Source organism: Lethenteron reissneri, chromosome 7 (genome assembly GCF_015708825.2).
Source record: "Lethenteron reissneri isolate LAM-NWPU_2019-01 chromosome 7, ASM1570882v1, whole genome shotgun sequence".
Taxonomy (NCBI): Eukaryota; Metazoa; Chordata; class Hyperoartia; order Petromyzontiformes; family Petromyzontidae; genus Lethenteron; species Lethenteron reissneri.
In genome coordinates, this window is record NC_083785.1 from 9535882 (window position 1) to 9558695 (window position 22814).

A 22814-nucleotide genomic window follows, 5' to 3' on the forward strand; every position below is an offset into this window, starting at 1 on the left:
GACACCAGCTGCAGCATTAACATTGGATGGGTATTCGTTGTTAAAGTGATGAAGAAAACTTGAAGATATTAGAAAAATTAATGAACATCAAAAAATCTAGATAATTGTTTTGTTTGCAGTGATCATGTCTCTATGTTAAACGTATTTATTCGCACAGTACATAGCCAACCGTGATAATCGGAGACGTATGTATGTTGAACTTCTTTCGCACTGTACATAGCGAACCGTGCTAATCGGAGGTGTGTGTGTGTGTGTTGAACTTAAATTTTGATTTAAAGCTTTCGCGACTGCATGGATTCATATTCTTGGTTCTTTCTTTACCGAAAGAACCAAGAATATGTTGAACTTCTTTCATAAACTTCTCTCGCACCGTGCGTAGCCAACCGTGCTAACCGTTAAACACGTAACAATGAGTAAATAACAACATTGGACTACTACAAATCATACTGGCAGCACTGGTATCCAGGCTGTGTCCCATTCTGTAATTCGCAAGCTGTGAGCAGCAATAAACTGAAGGTACTACATCTCAAAGGGCCACTTTGCATCAGACCTTGCCACCGTAACTCAATGCCACCCCTCCTATGCAATTCCAACCTCAATCTTCCTTCGTACAATGTGGTCTCCCAGGTGAAATGTCACTGTCGCCAATGAATTCATTTCGAGATAAATAGGGAGGGTTCAGGAGGCCCTGGGTCATTCGTGTCTTTTGTTAGCTGGGACAGTTTGACCTGTAAAAAAGAATTCCTGATGATGCCATCACACGAGTCCATTGAAGTGTCTGATGAGGTCTGGCCTACGATCACAAGGTAATGGTTTGCCCTTAAACGCAGGTGCAAGGTGATAAAAAAATAAAAATAAACAACAATAACAACAGTGTCTGGGACACCTTTCTTAACGCCCTCAAAGTACACGCTGATTTCGGCCACATTCCCTTGCAAGAGCTCTCGGCTTAACAAAAGTCTCTGCCCTCATTTCACAGAGTCACTTTGGTCGGGCAAACCTGATAACCTCTTGCAATTGGTTTTTCGTGTCTGCGACCGATGCATGTCGTGAGTTAGCGCACATTCCTCCGCTGTGGCCCTCCTGCCGAAACGATGTCAAGAGAAAAATTTCTCGGGGAAACGCTCGCAATCAATTTGACACTTTGATGCTTTGTGACAATTATATATATCTTCTTGGTTCTTTCGGTAAAGTCACGTAGAATGGAAATAATAAAATAATAAAAATAAAACATAATAAAATAATTCTCACGACGTTTCGGCCACAACGCAAGCAGCCGTCCTCAGGTGAAGAATAGGTCTGTCGAGAAGACAGAGTCTGAATGACGGCTGCTTGCGTTGTGGCCGAAACGTCGTGAGAATTATTTTATTCTGTTTTGTTTTTATTATTTTATTATTTCCATTCTACGTGACTTTACCGAAAAAACCAAGAAGATGAATCCCTGCAGTCACGAAAGCTTTAAATCAAAATTATATATATATATAATATATATTTGGATCAATAATCAGCATCTAAATTCTTTATTTATCTGTAATACCATTTCTTCAGGAATGCCTGACTACGTCTGAAGATTGTGTTTCATGAGGGTCCTGCTTCGAGGTGTCTAACCAAATGCAGTTCTGAGTAACACGTCACTGAATATCATTCTCACATTGTGTATTTTGTTTGACCATACTTCGCCACGCTGGTCAGTGCAAGATTAGTCACATTGTATGCATTAGAATAAGAAATACGCCAGTAAATATATATTGAAATGGAATTTTTATAACAAAAACACTGCATAAAATACCTTCATACAGCGCTGACAGTTCAACTTGGCATCCTTCACACTACGTTTATTCAAATTCAATGTCGCAATGCCAGAGGTTGCTGGGCAGACAATGCAAAAGTTGAGAGCCCAGCTCGAAAGAGGGCACAGCGAGTCCCATGCTGTCATTGCACTGCCAATCATCGTTAGCTTAAGGTTTAGCAGAATGACCTTCCCCCTGACCCACTCACACCCATCAACTTGAATACGGAAAAATATTATTTCCATGAATATGAATGAGGAACTGTGTATGACCACAGACTTTGCAAACACAATGCGTTCTGGAGAAGCTGCCTGCAACATTTATGTATATTATATATATAAGGGACACTGCTTAAAATACAGGAGACTATGATTGTCTCGGGCAATTAATGGAAGGAAGATCCAGATTTAAAAAGTAATAATAAAGGGCCAGACAATATCGTGGTTATGCACTTAAAAAAAACTGAACTGGATGATGCAAAATGGGGTTCAGAAGAAAGTTTTCAATCAGTCCACACTGCCGCTCATGCTATGTGATCCAGAATCAGAATGTGTATTTATCCTGGAGGAATCTGATGAACTATGAAGCTCTTTTTCACAGAGGTCCAGCAAGGGCGGGTAAGAACGTTACAACAAACAGTACAAACCACGATAGGTGTGCAAAGTACAAGAAAAGTAAACAATTCATAATCAACGTTTTTGGGTTTAAATCGCGTTATTTATAAATGTGTCGTAACCCTCCACCACCCGACACGGCCAATCAGTAAAAAAGTGTCACGTTGACAAAAGACAAACAGTTCACTGCTTTAGCCCACTGGTGTGTTGAAGCGTGAAACCACAACATTTACAAACAGTGAACTATTTGTCTTTTGTCAACGTGACACTTTTTTACTGATTGGCCATGTCGGGTGGTGGAGGGTTACGACACATTTATAAATAACGCGATCTAAACCCAAAAACGTTGATTATGAGGGATACATACATATGTAGTGACATAGCGCTGACTGTTGGACAGCAGCAGCAACTGCAGGTGGGCACTTAGCGCACACGCCGCTGAGCATATACGCGGGCGTGCCAGCAGGGCGGAGGAACTGGGACAAGGGTCATGATAGACTTCGTGTGGAAGCCCCTGGAACCCTCTAGAGGGTTCGAGAAGGGAGGCGCGGCTAGGGCGGAGCCAAGCCGCGCCGAGGGGAATAAAAGCAGCTGAGAGTGAGAGCTCCAGGCTGCCGGTTCTGGGATTGGACTCGTCATCGTTGTCGTCGTCGCCGCCCTCGTCGCTGCCACCTTCGCCCGATCATTGCGTGGCCAGACAGCGGTTGGCTGTCCCGGTCGATGCCTTCGGTGCAACGCGGACAGGGTCGTGTCTGGGATGGGTCGTGCGGCAGCGGGGTCGTGTGTGAGAGAGAGAGAGGGGGCCCAAGTGGTGGTGTGAGCTCGGCAACAACAACGAATAAAGAGGGCAGAGCGGTGCCTCCTGCGACCACCTCGTCTCCAGCTGACTGTGTGTGCGACGCACGCCACCCGCACGCACAGACGAAACTACACTTACAAGGGGATGACCACCACAGAGATGAAGCAATGAGATACCATCAAAGGACTCTGAGGGATGGTGACAGCTAGGGAAGGCCTTCATCTGTCAGTCAATAGACAATGTGTGATGAATAAAAATAAATCTAAATCATTAGACTATTCAATTAAAACACAAACAGACAGTCATTATCACTGCCGTCATATTTATAGCAGGGACTCTGTATACTCCGTGACACATGAGACTGTACTCTGACTTTAAACATTCGTTTCCGATCCAAAAGTAGAACGAGTAGGTACTGACGTGGCCAATCGAAAGCGGTTTAATGAACTGTGATACATTACGGCGTGGATCCAATGAGCTCACTTTGGCAGCGCCCGCTACGTGGTGGCGTGCCAGGAACAGTCCACCTTGCCCTGCTTTGGAGATGCGTGGCCAATGTCACAACTTTGCTTGACTCGATGGAAAAATAAAAAAAAAACCTCTCGAATGAGTAAACTGATCGGGAGCATTTCGATTTAAAGCTTTTGTGACTGCAGGGATTCATCTTATTGGTTCTTTCGGTAAAGTCACGTAGAAGAGAAATAATAAAATAATAAAAATAAAACATCAAATACTAAAATATTATTGTATTATTTCCCTTCTACGTGACTTTACCGAAAGAACCAAGAAGATGATCTGGAGCAGAGAACTGTTCAATTTTTATCCCCTTACTAGTGGGGACATTTGCAAAAACAACAAAAAAGTGTATGCTGAGCTCTTTAAAAATATCACACACCTACATCTTCTTGATGAAGGTTATTATATCGGTGAGTTTTTTTGAAAGGCGCTATTCACCTTGTGGCCCTATTATCAAGGGGGTTTATTTTATTATTTCATTGCAAAAAAAAACGTTGATAGGTTTCAGCACACCCTGTGTGCTGTGGATGCCACCCTATAACCTCATTTCACCAGCCGCAATGTCATCTCAAACCCAGTGTATTGTGAAACTGGGCAGAATGTCAGACACTTTGTTTAAACATTACGTACTGCGCATGGCGTACAGCAGCTACTTCCGAAAATATGTTCTATTTTCTCTCCCACAAACATTATCACTTGCGACCTTGACAAACCAAGCGAATCAGCTAGCTCATGCTGCTGCGTTTCCATGGCCACTGGATATTAATGTATTGTCTGAACGCTTAGAGAGCCATACAACTTCAAGGTCTTGGCCCCATCACTTTGTTGCTCAGCCCCCAACACACGGATGGTTTAGGTGCAATCAAAAACGTTGACGGAAGGGCCTCCACCCGAGGGAGCTCCAGAGAGCCCCTCCCGAGAGATATTTAACCTACTCCTCCATGCTCGCCAGATGTCTTGGAAGAGGTTAACCGTACCCACACTTTACCCCACCACGCGTGACTTGCCGATCGATTGAGGTGTAACCCAATCTAGATTTGAAGTTGGCATGACTGCAGGGATCCATACTCTTTGGTTCTTTCGGTAAAGTCACGTAGGTATAGAATAAAATAAATTAAATCACGACGTTTCGATTGCAACACGAGCAATCATCATCAGCTGGGAAAACCACAGCACTTCAGCATAAAAAAAAACTATTTCTTCCTGTGGTTTTCCCATCTGATGACGATTGCTTGTGTTGCAATCGAAACGTCGTGATTTATTTTATTTTATACCTACGTGACTTTACCGAAAGAACCAAAGAGTATGGGGTGTAACCCATTTATTCCGCTGAGTGGACACAGGCAAGGTGTGGGGGTCGAGGGTTTGAAGAAGAAATTCGCCGAATGCTTCGACTGCCACGCCGGGGATATCGCAAAGTCCAGGGCGTGAACCATTATACCACACGGGGGGCAGTTGTCGATTTAGATTACGTTTTCCCACAAATTAAACATACTGTGATTGTCATTTAAAATATTCCGCTCCGTGTGACATCATTACGGCCCTTTTCCGAGGGCTGTTTAAGCGGGCAGCGTGCAGCTCCCCTGCACAAAGCGAGCCACGGGCTACACAGCCTGGTCGCTGCTGGATTGGTCCAATATGTCAGGTACGCACGTGGGACTTCTTTCACACCGTACGTAGCCAACCGTGCTAATCGGAGGCGCGGGGGAAGGGCAAAAAACCTAACGGACAAAATCAGTTCTAAAAAAAATGACTGTTTTCAATCTCGATTTAAAGCTTTCGTGACTGCGGGGATTCATCTTATTGTTTTTTTCGGTAAAGTCACGTAGAAGGGAAATAATAAAATAATAAAAATTAAACATAATAAAAAAATTCTCACGACGTTTCGGCCACAAAGCAAGCAGCCGTCCTCAGGTGAAGAACAGGTCTGTCGGAAAGACAGCGTTTGAATGACGTCTGAATGACTGTCTTTCCGACAGACCTGTTCTTCACCTAAGAACGGCTGCTTGCTTTGCTTGCGTTGTGGCCGAAACGTCGTGAGAATTATTTTATTATGTTTTATTTTTATTATTTTATTACTTCCCTTCTACGTGACTTTACCGAAAGAACCAAGAAGATGACCGGGGGAGTTTGCGCGATAGACGAAGTCTGAATGTGGGGAGGAATCCAGGCTGAGCCCGCTCACCTGGGTGGCAAAATCTGGGACGGCTCACTTTTTGAGCGGTGGTGGTGGTGGGAACACAGCATTCAGCATGAGCACCTGTGGGTATTAGCTCGCACATGTGTAGGGTAAATCACGGAGAGCAAACTGGCCGATGAGAAGCATTGAGAGCAGAAGCTAGCATGACTGCTCAGGAGTTTTGGGTCCTTACTCAACGTATTGCAATATAGAAGAAGAAAAAATTAAGACATTGGTGTGAGACTTTGCTTCATAAAAGCCCCGGTATCTTGAAAGCAACACATTGATACTTAATGCCAATGCATTTTCTGTCTTGTCTTACACGCTTAGGCCTACAAGGCCTTCAGCAGTGCCGATCGAAAGCGGACGAGTGCTGCAAATCTGACTCTATACAGGCGTTATTACGGATTATATTAAAACTCTTACATATTTTCTCTAAACCGACCGTGCTGCATCCTATGATATAATGTGCATAATCTGACAGTTCGGTTTTTAATAGCATGCTTCAAAAAGCCTTCACGTAGTTGAAGCTTAGGGGTCTCTTAACCCCCGCCACCCCCACCCCGTTTTTTGGAAGGTAGCAATACGAAAATACAGACATGGCTTAAAAACACATCTCTTCCTCGGAGAATGCTTTTAGACTGTAATCCTATAATGCTATGACTCGTCTGTCAAAATACATGGCTAGAAATAATTGTATCTGCTAATTTATATATATTTTAAAATATATATTGCACGTATCAAGTATATGTATTTCTCTCGTCGAGGAAGCATACACCATCACGCAAACTCCGGTCACGATCGTAGCGGCCTTTGGCTAAGCCATCGAACAAAGACAGTCACTGTATCGGTCGTCTGGAACGTTCTTTCCTTCCGATATTAGGAAGCCACTGAAGCTTTGCACCTTTAAATCCAGATCGAAAACTCATTTCTTCAGAAATGTTTTTTTGTGTTTAGTTTGTTGTCCTTCCCCAGGCACCTCCGATTAGCACGGTTGGCTACGTACGGTGCGAAAGAAGTTGAAACATACGTACGTTTACACTTTATTACAATGAAAATTATAAAAACGACAAACCAACAACATCTTAAAGCAAGCGGGCCACCTATACTCTTTGTTTTTTTCGGTAAAGTTACGTATGTAAAAAAATATTAAATAAATTAAATCACGACGTTTCGGGCGCAACCACAAGCGTCCTTCTTCACATTTAAGCGGTGTTGCTTTCGCTAAGTTGTCCCCACCTGAAGAAGGACGCTTGTGTTGCGCCTCAAACGTCGTGATTTAATTTATTTTAATGATTGTTTTACCTACGTGACTTTACCAGAAAAAACCCAAAGACTATGAATCCTTGCAGTCACGAAAACTTCAAATCTAGAATCAAGCGGGCCACCCCACACCCCTGGGATCACAGACGATATTAAAAATGCCACCAATCATGCAACAAAATTTATTTCACCAAAGCCGCGTCACTCCCAAGACAAAACACTTTGGATAATATTTTAGATAACATTGGTCGCGAAAGCCTACGTGTTAAGATGAAGAAAAAAAACAATGTGCGTGTGTATATAAAACGACGCGCGTTAGGAATGCGCCGGGTGTACACACGCACAGCTCCGTAATGAGCCAGGAAAGTGTAAAGCCTACGCAGGAGACGCACGCTTTTTGTATGCAGCGCATTGTGAATTTACACTGCCGCATCTTGTCCGAGGTGGCTTCATTAATCTTTCTTAACAGGATGTGGTAAAGGGCACGATTGCACCTCTGCAAGAAAAATTCGGTCACGATGTGACTGCGTGTTGACCCGCTTCCTGTAAAGGGTGTTGTGAGACCCCATGCATCCCCTATGGCAGCATATGGGACCTTGGTATTAAAGACCCCCCTCCAGGATAATGGCATGCTTATTCATCACAGGGCTATAATTCATCGCAGTGGGAATTGGGAGATTGTGGTGACCTGAGATTCCGGTGAGAAACGTTGAATCTCATTCCCATCTTCCCGGTCTTCAAGTCTCATAGCGGCGGAAGTGTCCAGGTGACTCAGAGGTCAGGGTGCTGAGCTGGCACCGCCGTGTCTTATATTCGAATACAGGGGTTCAACCACCTGTGATTAAACCAGGTTTCTTAAGGGTCGTGAGTTGATGCTCTTAACCATCACATTCTATGGGAATTTACACTTAACTTGGATAAATTCCGCGTCTGAGAATTGAGTGAAGGCGAGGAATGTTTTGCACAGGCACTATATTGATCACGTGACTGCATTACTCTCTGTGGCAGGGCAGGTGGGTAAGTGCTACCTCATACTGCGCGGACCTGAGGTCATTTAAAGGGATCTCAAAGGTAGCTCTTTGATATCAATTTCCGTTGCCCGTGTTATAACACAAAGGGTTGCCCTGCTCTGTAAGACACCCAAATTGACTCCGCTTCTCATGACGTGGTGGCGCCAATAGCACAATCGGCATAAACATTCGGGGGGAGTAAACACTAAGACTAATTGTAGTGAGTGCTTATACTTGTTCCATATTCTCTGTCTGGATGACTCAGGGAGGAATGTTTTGCACAGGCACTACTTGCCTTCTCAAGCACAGCCCGAGGCCCTCACTGCAGCAGATCCAACCCTGAATGCATCGCTTAAAAGATTGTGCCTCGTTTTCCCACAATGCAATCTTTCAGTCACATTATATGTTACTGTAATTATAAATTAGCTTATTTAGTAATACATTTGATTGTATAAGGGTTTGTGTGTTGCCCGATGGCTTCTATTACGTAACTATTCACGCGCTAATTGAAAAACTGGTCAAAATAAAAAAGAATTGATTCTCACCAGGCCCCATGGCGCAAAGTGCAGTTTCCATCTCGTATTAACCACTCTGTCTCTGGCCTCTGTTTATGTGCTATGAAGAAGGAACATTTGCCAAAAACAGCGCCTATTCTGTATGTTTCTCTTAAGGCCAGAGTGTTATTGACGAATGTGTTTGGCTCTATATGAAGAAGAAGCCAAGCGAAGTTTAATGGAACTCAATGCCATGGAGGTCGGGATTTCAAAAGACAAAAACATATTTGGAGCAACAAAAAAACACAATTCCAGTTATCATGCTGCAGTAAAAATGGAAATGTATATTTAAAACGTTTTTAAGACCAAAAATGTGTTTTCCGTTTTTTTACTTTCATGAGTCCTGGTGAATTGTCATCTCATTTTTCACAGCTACAGTGATAAATGTGAAACATCAAAAACAGCTGTTTCATTAAGCGGCTCTTTTTTTGAACGCGCAAAACACGATGCCATAACTCAGCCTTAGCACCTTGTTTACATACTGCTACTGCATTATACGGACAACACCGCCCTGTCAGAAGATTGCCAGTGGACGATGCATCAGCGTGTCATCTCTCACACAGCATCCCATTAGGGAGATAGAGCCACGTAATTTGCTCGTCTATGTCACGGGCTCTTAGGCGGTCTATGACTCGGTGCGCCTTACCGGACTTAAAATCAGAAAAAAAATGCCCTCTGAAAGGCTTGGCAGCGTCGTTAGGGCGTCTAGCCAATACTCGGTACAACGACAAATGCCTTGGAAGCCAAACGCATTTCCACAACTGATTCAAATGTACAAAGCGGTGATTTTTTTTTTATTCGGGGAATCGCTGCACAATTTCGAGTTTCGTGAGAAGCTTCAGAGCAAGTCTCTGTGGCCATTGACTCACGTGACAACGTGTGGGTGTTGAAGTGAGTGTGTGATGTGATGTATTGCCTGCGAGCATTATCAACCAGAGGTCGCCGGATCAATCTCCCCAGCAAAGTAAGGATGGGTACATTTCTTCAACCACTCATCACGCCTCTGTCCACCCAGCAGTATAAATGGGTGTACCAGAATCAGAATGTGTATTTATACTGGAGGAATTCGAAGAGCTATGAAGCTCTTTTCACAGATGTCCAGTCGGGGCGAGTAAGAACGTTACAAAAACAAACCGTACAAAAACACGACAGTAGTACAAAGGACAAGAAAGCTAAACAAATCACCAAAACACGTACAAATGAAACTAAATCATCCCCATCCCACCAGGGAAAGCCCAATGAGGTATCAACTTATTCTTCAGAAGTGACCTCGCCCCAAATGATAGCTCAACAAAGTGGGCCATCATTTTGACATGTATAGCACCAAAATGATCGAAATGATCTTAATGCGTGCTACTAAATGTGGAGAAATAGATCCGGAGGAAAAATCAACGCGACCACGGGGAGAACAAACAAACCACAAATATACAGGCGCCTGGGTCGGGATGGAACCCCGACCTGCTCCGTACCGGGTGAGGAAGATGACATCTCAACACCGTGGGTACGCCACACTTAGTCAGGCAGCAGATCATGTGTGGTAGGCCAAAGTGTGGCCATTCCCACGCCTTCTGAGACGTGTGTATGTATGCTGAACTTCTTTCTAAGGACATCAAACAAGTGTGGAATAGAATGCGAAAAAAACCCTCTATAGGAGGGGGCTCTCCAGTGCTCGCTCGAGTGGAGGCCATTCCAGCCAGAAGTGGCACGAGTAAGCGATTACAGGGCATTCACCCTTTAACTTTTACCATTGTCATTTATAGTAAACTTTTTTTTTTAAATGTGTACACATTTTAAAACGGCGATAGACAACACCGACGAACCGACACGCCTTCGTTAATCGTAAGTTCATGACGATAAAATAAATACGGTGGTGGATCGTTTGTGCTGTCGTTTGGGCATTGTTCTATGAATCCTATGGCCCGAGTTCAATTCTTGGCCATGGCAGCCGTTAGCGTCGAGTGATATCTGAACGTGTCCTGGGCTGCTCAATTCACCAACACACACTAACCTGTGTGGTCAAGTATGGTTAAATCAACCTCCATGACAGCATGGGGAGGCCTCCACATGAAGAGGTGTATTTACATAATTATTTAAATGCAAAATTCCCAATGATTCCCACCGTCGCATTCAATTGTATTCACATTCCCAAGAATGTATGCAAGCGTATGACGGAGATGCAATAAATGCATGAAAGATTGACAGCTAAATTACAAAACACATCAAAGCAGAACATATTCCATTGCGGAGGCGTACATACACAATCAACCACAGAATGCCACACAAAAACAGCGAGGCAATGAACTTTTATAATAGCATTTAAGATAACCTTCATCCTCAAAATTAGAGAAGAAATTTACTTGTTGATTTTTCGGTTCTCGACTTTGCACTGTTAGCCAGGCGTACGCTTTTAACGAAAGCAATGACGTCCGCATGTGCACGAGTATATGTGCACGCGTGTGTGTGTGCACGCGTGTGTGTGTGTGTGCATGCGTGTGTGTATATTCGCGTAGCGGTTAGCGCGCTGCGCTATGAACCTGGCGACCCGGGTTCGATTCCCGCTCACGGCTAACACCAGTGACGATTATCTGAACCGGTCCTGGGCCTCCCCTAGGTCGACTCAGCCTTAAATGAGTACCTGGTGCGGTGTGTAAACATCGCCACTGGGGAGACAAAGGCGGTCGGGCGTGGTGCTGGCCACCCACCCCCTCGTTCGTGTACCGTTCCGGCCTTCATAGGTGCTCGCTAACAGCACTTGCCCATACAGCCTGTTAAGGCTATACGGGGGATCTTTGTGTGCGTGAGCATCATGTACGGAACTCTTAGGCCACGCCACCGCTTTCAGAAAGGAGTCCTCCACTGGAGGGATCTCCATAGAAGCCCCTTGAGAGGGTCCTTTGGCCTACTCTTCCATGCTGGCCAAGACGTCTTGGAGGAGATGGAAGTCACGCGCACTTGGCACCGTCACAAATGAGCTACCAATCGAGCGGTGTTACCAATTTATACTGCGAGCTGGAGAGAGGTTAAGGCAGGGGTCGGGAACCTTTTTGACTGGGAGAGCCATAAAAGCCAAATATTTCTAAATATATTTCATTGAGAGCCATGTAGTATTTTTAATGTATAATAAATTAAATATGTCTTACTTTTAATGCGACTTCTGGTCACGGGACACGTGACCCGAGAAATTTTATCTTCAAAACGAATTTCTGTTTACTTTAAAATGACACAGTATTATTAAGCAATATCACAAGTATTTTAAAATCAGTTCCAAACTGATTTTATTTTTATTTTTTTATTATTTATTTTTTCAACTCAAAATTGTCTGGGAGCCATATGCCGTCACCGGAAGAGCCATATATGGCTCGCGAGCCATAGGTTCCCGACCGCTGGGTTAAGGGGTTTTAGAAAACGTCACCATTGCTTCCACTTGCTGTGCCAGGAGATTGCACCGGCGACCTCTGATTTGTAAGTACAGCTTGCAACGCAGAACCAATTGCTGCATCCTTAGCTTTGAGCCATGTTTCTATATGAAACCGAAATAATAACAATAGCAAATAAATAAACCGTTATTCCATACGAGCAGCAGCAGCAGCAGTATCAGCATCTGCCTGTCAATCTTCTGCAGACTCACGGGCAGATGCAATCAGGTGCACGTGATTCTCACAGAAGTCGACCTGTGCTTTCCTCACGCTGCTCAGAGTGAAGATGCCACTTTGCAGGCTTCAGTGTATGCAGCATATGACCAGAGTCAATGAAGCATGCGAAATAGTAGACTGTGAGCTGGTCAAGCAATTTTCGCTAGGTCACAAATATAAAAGTGGATGTCATGCTTGATTTTCGTGGGCATCAAACTGCAGACCCGTTTGCAATTTTTGTTCATCTAATACGCAGTCAAGTATACGTAGGTGGGCGTATGTTCTTATTATTTCAAAATTGAGTAACTAAAGTAAAAAAAAATGGTTGCATACTACCTCCTATGACGCACTTCATAAACATGGTTATTAACAAAAACAATGGCATAAAAATGGAAAAGTAGGCAAATAAGTATTCATAAATGGCTTAGAAGTATATTTACAGAAAAAAAAAATGAAGGAACACGGGGATTAGAGAACACATGCAGATTAATTACATCATTAAACCCGTTAAGATGGTGAATTGTGGCTAGAAGAGATGATGGCAGATGACCAAGAATAATGATGAAATGGCAACTAAGGAATGGAGTGCGTCCAAGAAAATGTAAATTTAACTAAAACGAAACAAAATTTTGACTTAAAGCTTTCGTGACTGCAGGGATTCATATTCTTGGTTCTTTCGGTAAAGTCACGTAGAAGGGAAATAATAAAATATTATTAATCTAAAACAATAATTGTTTTACATTAAAAGTCACCTAGAAGGGAAATAATAAAATAATATTAATATAGAATAGTTATTGTTTTACTTTATTATTTTATTATTTCCCTTCTATGTGACTTTACCGAAAGAACCAAGAATATAAAACGAAACTATTTTTTTATTATACCAAGTAAGGAACGCTGAGCTATGTAGCTCTTTTTCACAAGATACATGATAGCTCAACGAAGTGGCTTATCGTGTGGAAACTAAAAGCAGTCAAATACTCTGAACGCACGTTGTTACATTTCTAGAGAAAACCAGGAGGACCCGGAGAAAAATGCACGCGGCCACGGAGAGAGAGAGAGAGACATGCAAACTCCAAATATACAGGCATCAGCGTCAGGATCGAATCAACGACCTCTTGTATACCAGGCAAGGTAGCTAACATCTCGCCACCGTGGCAGCCCATGTCCACTCAGCAGTACAAGATTGTGTGCAGGTGCTGGGTGAATTGTTACATGGCAAGACTGTGAAGAATGACAATGTGCTTGGGGAGCCTTTCAGCATTGGATTTAACCGTGGCTGATGACAATGAAAGTCTCGAATTTACAAACATCCCAAAAGCTTCACCCAATTGTTAATCCTTATTCAATCTGACCACAGGATTGGTAGCATGCATTAATTATTTATTTTCATTTATGTTTCTGTGCATATTGCAAGTTGGGGCAGCCATGCCCCGTGCCGTGAACCCGGTCAGCCGAGTTCAATTCCCGGCCACGGCTAACGTCAGTGGCGAGTGATATCCGAATGTGTCCTGGCCACCCAATTCACCAACTCGCTGTGAGCAGCGTGGCAAAGTTGTGCGTCAAGGAACCGCCCCCCATGGCCAACGCGGCGTCGATTGACAAAGGAGGCTGTGAAATATGTTTTAACCGCCGTGCTAATTGTGTATCGTCGATGTGTTTATCAGCATTATCAATGGCATCGCAACATAGTATTTCACGGATGGAAGCCTGCCATTCTTCAACATTAGCTCGTATCAGCAACCTTGCCATTAGTGATTTATTTATTTTTTGTCCCTCGCTTTTTCTGTTATGTAGAATTTTTAAGCTAAATCGATGCTATGACGGATCACCGGGCGCCAGTTCATGCCACGCGATTGATCCCACGGAAAACGTGACCGCGATGTCTGTTGCGCCCTTTCAACAATTTGCACGCACAATGATTGTGTTGCCATTGTTACAGCTGTGCCCCCCCCCCCACCCGATTTAATTTTCTTAGAGACCCTCATTTTGTTGCACGCAAATCTTATCATGCCTCACCCCCCATCCCCCCGTTATAACCCAGTGTTGAGTCTCACAACACCACTGAATTGACGTGTGTTTCACCTCTGTTATGTTCGCATGTATAGAACTGTTAAGCATTTCTCCCCCCCTCCCTCCCCGCCTGCGGGCCACTCTGCCGATGCAAACATTTCCGTGCACCACCCCAGCCAGCTCGGCTACCCCTCCCACCTCTGGTGACAAAACGCATTCACGTCTCTCTCTAAATACCAGTTAATACAAAATGATTTATATAACTGGAACATAAAAAAAAAAATGACGCAGACATTAAAAAAAATTCTGGAGGGGGGTCGGGGTGGCATTTAGAGCTTAGGGTGGGTTAGGATCGTTTAATTAGGGTCGTTTACCGAACTTACAATTTTATAAATCAGTGGAGGCAGCTTCACTAATAATTTGTGGTTTCCTCCCTTAAGTCTCATCTTTTTTCTATAGCGTATCCCGAAACTGCTTCCTGTCCTTTAAGCCTTTACCATCCTCCATCCCTTCCCCTTCTTAACCTCGCCCCTGCCTTTCCCTATCATCACCCTTCCTTGCCATCCCTCCCACTCCCCAACACTCAAATCCCATCCCTTTCCCTATCATCACCCTTCCTTGCGATCCCTCCCACTCCCCAACAGTCAAATCCCATCCCTTCACCCCAGCAGCCAATAGGAATGCACCATTTATAATTATTGTAAACCGCGTTCGACAAAAGCGCTTTGTAAAATCCTGGAACAGATAGATAAGATAAAAAAATATATATAAGTAAAATGTGAATTCATGTCCGAAACAAAAGATATAATAAACGTCGTCATTATTGTGCGGGATCAATATGCGCATTTGCATCACAGCCTCGCAGACCATTTAACACAACGTAATTATGAAAATGCAATAACATAAATCTTCAACTACATAATTGACTTACATTCTTCTTCATCTGTCGCATGGTTATAGCAACAGTTGCAAAGCTACATCTGGCGAGATGTTAACGCCCTCGCCTGAGATACACAGTCATCCCTGCCGAGAGAGTTTATGTGTCTTTCTCCCCATGGTCGCGTGGATTTTTCTCCGTGTCCATCCCGTTTATCCATTCACATTTACAAACATGCATTTAGAGTATTTGGCTGCTATAAATATCCACGTGATAAACCACTTCGTTGAGCCATCATATGTGGCCAGCTCGCTTCTGAAAATGAAGCTAATAGCTCAGTGGGCATTACCTGGTCAATTAAAACATTCTTTTATTTTACTTCTATTTTTTGTGTGATGTCATTACCTTTCCGATGCTATATATTGTAGCTCAGTGGGCCTTGCCTGGTAAAAAAATTAAAAACAAATGTGAATAGTTTTATAGTTACCAGATTGAATTCAGAGAGCCAGTCAAGAGCATCATCGGGTGCGGAAAGAACCTTCGTTGTCCTGTAGGGAATAAGTGAATATAAGGGACGACTGCCCACGATATGATCCGTCCATTGTTTGACGATCTCACAGCTGCAGCGTGGTTCGCCTTGTAATCATCGCCACTCGTGCATCAGATATGATCAACATCGCCCATGGGGAGTCCTCATGCGGTTAATGATCGCCGACTGCCACCGGGATAGTGGCTTCACAGTATAAACCAGTTTATGTTTTTTATATTTTTTATGAACGCTCATTCGTGTGTTCGCTGCGGCAGATTTCTACGCGAGGTAGGTATCTCCTATGAACGTACGGCCCAAATTTCGATTTAAAGCATTCGTGACTGCAGGGATGCATCTTCTTGGTTCTTTCGGTAAAGTCACGTAGAAGGGAAATAATAAAATAATAAAAATAAAACATTATAAAATAATTCTCACGACGTTTCGGCCACAACGCAAGCAGCCGTCCTCAGGTGAAGAACAGGTTTGTCGGAAAGACAGCGTCTAAATGACGCTGTTCTTCACCTGAGGACGGCTGCTTGCGTTGTGGCCGAAACGTCGTGAGAATTATTTTATCATGTTTTATTTTTATTCTTTTATTATTTCCCTTCTACGTGACTTTACCGAAAGAACCAAGAAAACGTACGGCCCCTTTTGTTTTTTTCAATCCACCGGTTGACGATGATGACCGTGTTTCACCACATTGGTCAGCGGGGGTTGGTAAAGGTTGTAGAGGATCGGCGTGGAAGCATAGGAAGTACAGTACAATACAAAAAATGAGTTTGCAGCACTACCTTCTCTTGTGCACAGCGTGGTCCCTAACCAGCCTATAACACCTGTTTCATGTAGGGTGGTCACCCAATACAAGCGCTATCCAGACTCAACCCCGCCTAGCTTCTAAGATTTGGTATTATTGGACACGTTTTGGACGATTTATTCGCAAGACAAAATACAGTTTGAGAATAATTAATTTGAAAAAAATGTTACAGCCACCACCCCCGTGCCATGTAAGACGTGGGGCTCGTTTGACCATACTTTACCACGCAAGACATGGTTGAATTTGGGTCCCGGGACCGGTTTAGATGTCACTTGCCACTGATGTTCGTCGTGACGGGGAAATTCACTTATGTCATGGGCTTCATAATGCAGTACACATTCACCACGCCACTACTTATTTCCATATATATATTAACCAGATGATAATTCAAGAGACAAAGATACTTTCATGTTTTTTAAAGTGACTTGTTCAACCACTGTTATTACAACTACAATGTTGTTATTATTCATGTAAAAAAAACCATGCAAATATTAACTTCCTTGGCGACAAAATTAATTGCAGCGTCCAAAGTATTTTGCACGAGGTGCAAGAAAATCAACTCTCACGTGCACAATTCGCAGCGTGCGTCGGTGATCGTAGGAATCAAATTTGTATCGACGAATACGATTGCGTTCACTCAGGAACACCGTGTGCGTCTGCAAATACGAGTTGTGAATACTGGCAAACCAGATTCCGGCTCTCGCTCTACATTGTTTCATCGTGCGGTCTTATCGCTGCGAGGGTCACGTACAGCGCAGCACCATCAATCATTTGCCGCGATAAGCGAGCCCGTGCGAGACTCAAGTTTAATGCCGCTGTAATAAAAACACGGGGACGCTGCCATGGTTAGCAGCGCGCCAGACTCATGATCCAGATTTGAAGCTTTCGTGACTGCAAGGATTCATATTCTTAGGTTTTTTTTTCGGTAAAGTCACGTAGGTAAAGTTTTTTTTTTATTAAAATTAATTACGTATATACTGTGTTGTTTTGTTTAGTTTTTGGACATTATGCACATTAATTTTTATTAAAAAAAATTTTTATTAAAATTAATTACGTATATACTGTGTTTTTTGTTTAGTTTTTGGACATTATGCACATAAATTTTAATAAAAAAAAAAATTTACCGAAAAAACCTAAGAATCATGATCCAGAGGTCGCCGGTTCGATTCCATCTGTCCCGGAGTGGCAGTTCTAAACGATGGAAAACTGTTTTTCAGTCCTCCCTGCCTCTGTCCACGCAACAGTGTGTTCGAATGTGTGTTTATACTGCGGGAGGAATCTGATTAGCTGTAAAGCGCTTTGTCACAGATGCCCAGGAGTGTCAACGAGTACGCCACAGTAAAGCGATTGGCAGATCGTGTGTGGTAGATAGTGTAAGGTGTGGGTCCCTCAAACTCTTCTAAGATGTGCCTCTCGCGTGGAAGAGCACGCCAGAGAACACCCCCCCCCCGCCCCCCCCCCCCCCCCCCCAGAGGAGCTCTCTATAGAGCTCCCTCAAGCGGAGCAGCAGCATGAGCAAGCAACTGTCGGGTCGCATCTTTACCTTTACAATATAGCAGACGCAGTTTATTTGCATGCACATCCAATTAATTTGAGCAATGTTCAGAGAGGGGGGGGGGGGGGGGTGCCCATTCGGGACACTTTTTTTCCGGTATGCGTGTGTGTACATTCCAGTTGCTTCTTGTTAATGCAAGTGGAGCTATGGACAGGACGAATTGCTGGGAGGGATGACGGGAAAAGTAAGAGACTAATGATGGGATGGCTACCAATGGAGAGACATCACATCAGGGGCACCGCTGAAGGGGAGATGGATGAATTGAAATACTGACATGTATTTCAGCTGCACAGTACCAGAGATGGGAGCGAGTGAAATAAAAAAACATAACTTTGATAATGTATGCACTGTCCTTGAAGTTGATTGGTCCACACCCGAGACAGCTTTCCTTAGAGCCTCGTCTCACATGGTGTTGGACCAGATGACGCGGCTCTAAGGAAAGCTGTCTCGGGTGTGGATCAATCAACTTCAAGGACAGTGCATACATTATCAGAGTTATGTTTTTTGTTTGCATTATGACTGCAGGTATTGTGGTCTATGCAAACATGACTTCTTGTAAAAAAAAGGTGTCAGTTTTGTTGCCAGATACAAGGGTAAAAAACCAATTATCTATTTTTTACTGGCAAATGAGGTTCCAATGGTGTAAATGCTTACCCCGAGCTCTCATACTCTGATGGTGCATTGTCTTTGAGTTGTGCGCCTTTTGACGTCATCTGGTCCAACCCATGTGAGACGAGGCTCTAAGGAAAGCTGTCTCGGGTGTGGACCAATCAACTTCAAGGACAGTGCATACATTATCAGAGTTGTGTGTTTTGTTTGGATTATGACTGCAGGTATTGTGGTCTATGCAAACATGACTCCTTGTAAAAAAAAGTGTCAGTTTTGTTGCCAGAGAGAAGGGTAAAAAAACAATTATCATATTTTTTTACTGGCAAATGAGGTTCCAATGGTGTATATGTTGATCTTCTTTGGCAGCGTAAGTAGCCAACCGTGCTAATAGCTAAACACGTAACAGCGATTAAATCCCGTGCAGAAAGACAAATTGCAATGAGCCCGCTGCTCCTGGCTGCTCTGTTTAGTTTTACTCGGAAGACGTTGTTATGTAAGACCCAACACCGCCAACTGCCGCTCATGCACATTACGTTTTCTACTCGATCACCTCCTCCACCCAGAACAATGTACGTGTGTACGTTGAACTTCTTTCGCACCGTACGTAGTCGACCGTGCTAATCGGAGGTGCGGAGGAGGAGGGGGGGGGACTAACTAAACACAAAAAGCGGTTCTAAAGAAATTAGTTTTCACTTCCGAAAATTGTGTGCGGTGCCTCTGAGAGAAGATCGAGGCCGATCTCAAAAAGTCGCATGTTGGAACACAAATCCTTGCTCCAAGCGATGTCCTACGGAAAGTGGAATTAATATTGATGCACAATGCGTCACACGCGTGTACATGTGACCTGCATACGGCATAACCTTCATAAAAAGTTGAAACAATCAATATTGAATGTGTACAGTAACGGGTCAATTAAAAACGAGCAAATGGTTGTATTGTGTCAGTGCGTGTTGTCCTTTCGCATATTGGGGCTTTAATATGAGAAAATGTATTTGGTCAGCAGCAACTGCAAAATTGGACCTTTTTTGCCAGTATCAAAGTATGAACAATTAAAAAGAAGTTTTGCCCTTTCTGGCACTAAAAAGGTGTTAAGATGTTCAAACACCAAATAGAAACCTTTCGCGAGGAATCAAGTCTGCATTAACCTCACGGACTTACGGTTTGTGCTGATCATCTTGTGTGGTTCTCTGGTTTGACACTGGTGAGACCAGGCCCAAAAGAAAGCTGTTTCTGGTGTAGGCCAATCAGTTTCAAAGACAATGCGAATATTATCAGAGCATGAGTTGTTTGCATTTCAACCACAAGTACGCGTGGTTAATGTATCATTGATTCATACTCTTTGGTTATTTCGGTAAAGTCACGGAGGTGCGAATGAACCAAAGAGTATGGATTCCTGCAGTCACGAAAGCTTCTATTCAAGATATAATTGATTCCTTGCAAACGGCATCAATCTATTTGGGTGTCTGAACATCTATTCACCTGTTTTAGTGCCAAAAAGGGTCAAACCTATTCTTAATTCTTCATACGAACTGCAACAGTTATTGAGTTCTCGAAGCACAACAACAACAATAAAATCCCCATCATTCACAACGGGAACTTCAAGCGGAGCATCGGAAAGGCTTTCGTTTGGCGACGAAAAGCAACTTTCATCAACTCGCTCCAAAGCGGTGAACTCGATCCATCGCCGTCAGTGTCTCTGCCGACTGTGACTTGGCTCGTTGTCACTGAATTCCTAATGTGACGGAGGGCCGTGGAAGTCGGTCACAGCGACAGCGTGCACCATGAAAACTGACGGGTTTTTCTCACCGGAGAGGAGGAAAGGGAATTTTTAAAAAAACCCGCAGTCGGTGGCAAGGGATGACGTATCCTTGACAACGCTCGCCGCTTCAAATAACAAGTTGACGAAGGACAAACTTTGGTCACATTCGAGCGATATTTCAGCTCAAGAAAAAAGTGTATAGGGGGCTTTAACAAAAATAATGATTTCACGAGAACGATGACTGCCTCCCGCTCGGTACAGGACATACAGTCTGTACCACGGAATACGCTATGCATGTAATGTGTGCCCGTCTATATGTGCACGTGTGCACATGTACGTGTGTGGACAAGAGGTGCATCTGCCAGTCATCTCAGTCAGTCAAACCATAACACCTGGGTCTCTCCTGCGACCTCCTGCCAGCGAGCGTTCGGCACTGCGCGTGGCCTCAAGCTGCACCGAGCCTGTTGTCCTTCTTCCACCGCACCTCCGATTGGCACGGCTGGCTACATACGGTGCGAAAGAAGTTCAACGTGCATACACAAGCACCGTGGCGATGTCACTGCCACTGCATGATGAACGACGGTTGTTGTTGTTTCTGTTGTTGCTGCACGGCATGTACTCGAACGGCGTGGTGGTCTAAGTGGGTTTCTCAATTGGCTATGAACACAACTAAAAACGTTCGATTCTTAGCCACAGCTATCAGTGAACCGGTGGTGAGCCTCACTAGAGCATGAAGACATCGACATCGTGGAGACAAAGGCAGCTAGGTGTAGCCCTGGCCGCGACACCCCCATCATGCATCTTGGCCACCTTCATAGGCGCTCACGAAAATAATCTATGGGTAGGGGAAGGATCTGGGGAGGGAGGGGGGGGGCAGAATTTGTATTTATTTAAATATCTATTATAAAGAATGGCAAGGTGTGATTGGTAAAAAGGGTCACGTTATGGATTGGTTGTGCTCAGGGCATGACAAATTGTTTGGGTGGTGTGCACGATGCTTAATATTGTCGAGCATTTCAAAAATACCACGCACTTTTATTCAGTGCTGCAACTCAATATCCGTTTCATTCGTTCTCAATTCGAGGCATTTTTCCATACTTTTGACAGCATCAGCAATTCAGAGATGAATGTGTTATTTTTGTTTAACTCACTAAAGCCTGGCCCCGTGCCAACTTGACTCATCGATTGATTGGTTGTGTTTGGTGGTGGCAGGTACATAGCTCCATCTCGCCGCCAAAAATCACAGATGACGTATTAATAACATCGGTGGTCAGGGCCCAAGTATAAAATGAGCAAAGCTTCTCGTGATTTGAGGCGAACACAACACAACCGTGGAACACATCGTTACGCAGTGCCCCGTTCACAAATACGAAGGAGGAGGAGGAGGCATCGTCACAGCGATGCTGCGCCACTCTCCGCTACTCCCCGCTACTCCTGACGCAAACATCTGGCGCAAACCGCTGCGACGTCCATTACTCTACATCGGCATCGGCCATATGGGGAAGAAGGGGAAACAGCACCGAGGTAGACCACTACAGCACTACATCTTGTTTACATGATGAACGCGTTCACGATCATGTCCAATTGTGCCGATTATCCGCCCGCTAAAGCATCGGTGAGTCTCGAGGGCCTACTCAAGAGGGACGTGGCGCATTGAGATGCTTGGGGTGACACTGAACCGTGGCAAGTTATTCACCTTGAAGAGGTGTTCAAGGTGAAGATGAGCAAAAGCAAAAGTCACGTAGAGAACGAGTTCTCGCCAAACAACTGGAGATGTTTGTCGGAGGGACGTAACTGTAAAACACAGCATAATGTGTACCCAGGATAGTTATTGAAGGCAAACGGAGACCAAAAATGATGCTTGAAGAACAAAATGTTTAATGAGTGCATACGACCCGCTATGAGATATACAATCAATTCAAATTATACCGAGAGGTATCCACGTACATGTTAAACTTCATCTTCTTGGTTCTTTCGGTAAAATCACGTAGAAGGGAAATAATAAAATAATAAAAATTAAACATAATAAAATAATTCTCACGACGTTTCGGCCACAACGCAAGCAGCCGTCCTCAGGTGAAGAACAGGCCCGTCTTTCCGACAGACCTGTGATAATTATTTTATTATGTTTTATTTTTATTATTTTATTATTTCCCTTCTACGTAACTTTACCGAAAGAACCAAGAAGATGATTTCCTGCAGTCACGAAAGCTTTAAATCGAAATGTTAAACTTCTTTCGCAAGCATACGTAGCCAACCGGAGGTGCAGGGGTGGGAAGGACAATAGACCAAACACCAAAA

General features: G+C 43.8%; 1 protein-coding gene across 4 annotated transcripts in view; it reads right to left on the bottom strand.

The window, feature by feature from the left end:
* LOC133357337 (zinc finger protein 385D-like) overlaps positions 1 to 22814 on the bottom strand; it is a 108498-nt gene that overhangs the window by 61671 nt on the left and 24013 nt on the right. The window lies entirely within an intron of this gene.